The sequence below is a fragment of the Solanum tuberosum genome, unplaced genomic scaffold (assembly GCF_000226075.1).
Source record: "Solanum tuberosum cultivar DM 1-3 516 R44 unplaced genomic scaffold, SolTub_3.0 scf00033, whole genome shotgun sequence".
Lineage (NCBI taxonomy): Eukaryota > Viridiplantae > Streptophyta > Magnoliopsida > Solanales > Solanaceae > Solanum > Solanum tuberosum.
Genome location: NW_006238959.1, coordinates 1,121,593 through 1,124,337, shown reverse-complemented (window position 1 = coordinate 1,124,337; position 2,745 = coordinate 1,121,593). Strand labels below are relative to the sequence as shown.

Sequence of the window (2,745 nt, the reverse complement as noted above, 5' to 3'; positions counted from 1 at the left end):
TCTTTTTTTTGATAAGATAAGTGGTATTAATAACAGCATCAAGAAGATGCAAAATTTACAAGATATGGCATTTGAGCTTACAAAAAAATCTCTGGCTAACTATACAAACTATCTAAGCCAGAGCTAATGAGTTAGTAAAATCCTGAAGTTGTTCTGCATTAACAGCAGGATACAAGTTGGTCCAACTAAACAAATTTTCAGTGCACCTAGTCTTCAAAATGCCTAAAGCAGTTGACTCTCCATCAAAACATCTCTTGTTCCTCTCCAACCAAATACTCCAAAAAATACAAGCAGGTATCATAATCCAGATCTTCTTGATGGCTTTGTCAACTTTCCATAGACTCCAACTCTCATATGCATCCTTAACAGTGAGGGGTGTGGTCCAAATGCCAGAGAGACAAAAAAACATGCTCCATAATTCTGAGGCCACCTCACAATGAAGAAGAAGGTGTCTGGGGGTTTCAGCCTCTTTTTTGCACATATAGCATCTGTTTGGGAATTGGATTTTTCTTTTCTTTATGTTGTCTTGGGTGAGACATGCCTCATATAGAGCTATCCAGGTAAAAAAAACTATCTTAGGTGGTAGCTTGGTCCTCCAAATGAGTTTCCAGGGCCAGTTAGCTATCACGGGGTTTCTAGAGCAATATCTTTTGATCTTGTTGTTGTTTTTGCTTGTTGCTACTGCCTTTTTGTCCACTATTCGTTCAGTCAGGAGTTGAGGGTTTATTTGAAACAACCTCTCTATGACTCTTATGTTCTCAAAGGTAGGAGTAAGGATTGCGTACACTCCAACTTTCCCAGATACCTATGGGATTACAATGGTTTGCTGTTGATTCACCTCAAAGTTAAAATCTTTAACAAACATTAACAATACTTCCTCAGTCCCATTTAAGTATCGTAGTTTGACTTATCCAACCTACAAATTGGATAATAATGCATGAGATGAAGTATCGTTTTATGTAAACAAACGGTAAAATGAAGATAATAATAACTCTTTGATGAATCTGAACTTCAATAATAACACTGGATGTGTGTTGTCTTATTGTATAGTGTTGGAAGAAGTTTCTGTCTAGGGAAGTGGATGTATTTCAAAACAATCCAGGAAAATTGATTTGGGACAAGCAGTGTGTAATTGCTTACTTAGAAGCAGCCCATGATAAGGTGCAGGTATCCCTATTTTTATGGTATCAAGTACCATTGGGTTTCTGTACCAGCTGAATTTTTTGTGTACTTGTGCTAGAATCTTTAGTTATTGTGGTGTCATGTGTTACTTTTGATGTGACATTGAACATTTAATAAAAAATTAAGTCAAAAGGAGAGAGAATTGCTGGAAATGGCTGAGGTGTTGTAGGTAGTGGATGAATGGCTGTTGATGGGAAGAAAACAAAGGGGTTGAGTTGGGGAATTTTAGTTGTCATATGATAGACTGACTCTGATTGAAACCTCTTCCCTGCCTATGGCAAGTGGATGTTGGATAACAGAAATTGATGGAAAATAAGAGGGTCATTGTTTGGTAGTTGGGTTTGTCACGCAGGTTGGCTGTTAGATTGGTTCAGTAATCTGGCTGAACGAAAACAAGTTGTCATATTTATTCAAATGTGTCTTATTTCTGACGTGCTGATGAGTATTCAGACTCGTAATATGCTTGTACATATTTCTGTGTGTTTTGAGGGAGAACTACTTGAAATATAGTCTTTTATGAATCTTAAAATCCAATTTGTCTGTCGCTTGTAAACATTTTAGCTAAGCCGTCTCTGATTCAATGACTAGGTGGAGTTGAAGCGCAGGAAGAGATAGCAACTTGACTCTTCGTGCAGTGGGAGGAGGTACACTTTTTCCTGCGTACTGTCCGAGACGACATATGGAATGGGATTCATGATGCAGAACTGCTTGTACAGCTGAAGTATGGAGTTACTAGCTTTATGGTTTCTGTAATGTCATTATGACTTTTCAGAGCAAGCTCATATTTCTAAAGCATCTTCAAACTCCTTTAGAATTTGTATGAACTAAATGAAACAAGGGCCATTGTAGACCTTTGTAGTATATTTGCCTTGTTAACTTATCAATCCAAGTGCCTTCAGGAAGGCAACCAAATGTTGAAAAGAAAGTTAAGAAACCAAGATGGTCTATTGATAGCGTGTTTGTCCAAACTTCTAAAATTTGCTTATTTTGAAATTGTGTTGTTTCAAAAAAGTATTTGTGGTGAGAAGCCATCTGTGTTTGGTGAATAAATTTAAAAAGTACTTTGAGTTAGCAATTAGTGTTTGCCTAAACTATTTAAAAGTCTCTTAGGGGTCGTTTGGTTACTGTATAAGAGACATCTTATTCATGTATAAAAAGTTGCATTAGTTTTACTGTGTTTGGTAGAAGTTTTGTATTAGGTATAAAAGTCAACATAACTTATACCATGTTTGGTTGGTAAGAATTTAAATGTTGTATAAAAGTTATTCATGTATTAATTTATACGGTGTTTGGTTGCATTTTTTGTAGTCCTACATAATTAATACCAACATAATTTATGAGGGAATCTATGTATAAAGTTATACAGGGTAGAAGGTGTAATAAGTTATGTAGGTATTAGTTATATATATATATTAAAATGATAAATTACATATTTACCCTATTAATTTTTTATTTATTTTTTAATTGGAAACTTTACTGTTTCTATATACGTTTGTTGTTTTTATTTCTTTTTATATATAGATCATTTTCATTTCTTTTAATTTTTTTTATTTTTTTTATTGG

At 34.6% G+C, this 2,745-nt stretch overlaps 1 protein-coding gene across 1 annotated transcript in view; it reads left to right on the top strand.

The window, feature by feature from the left end:
- The window catches only part of LOC102577599 (uncharacterized), a gene marked incomplete at its 5' end in the record, with an annotated part of 8,625 nt that extends 6,518 nt beyond the window's left edge, over positions 1-2,107 (top strand). The window contains 1 exon segment of the mRNA NM_001288372.1: positions 1,771-2,107.
- Between the last annotated feature and the right edge of the window lie 638 nt (positions 2,108-2,745).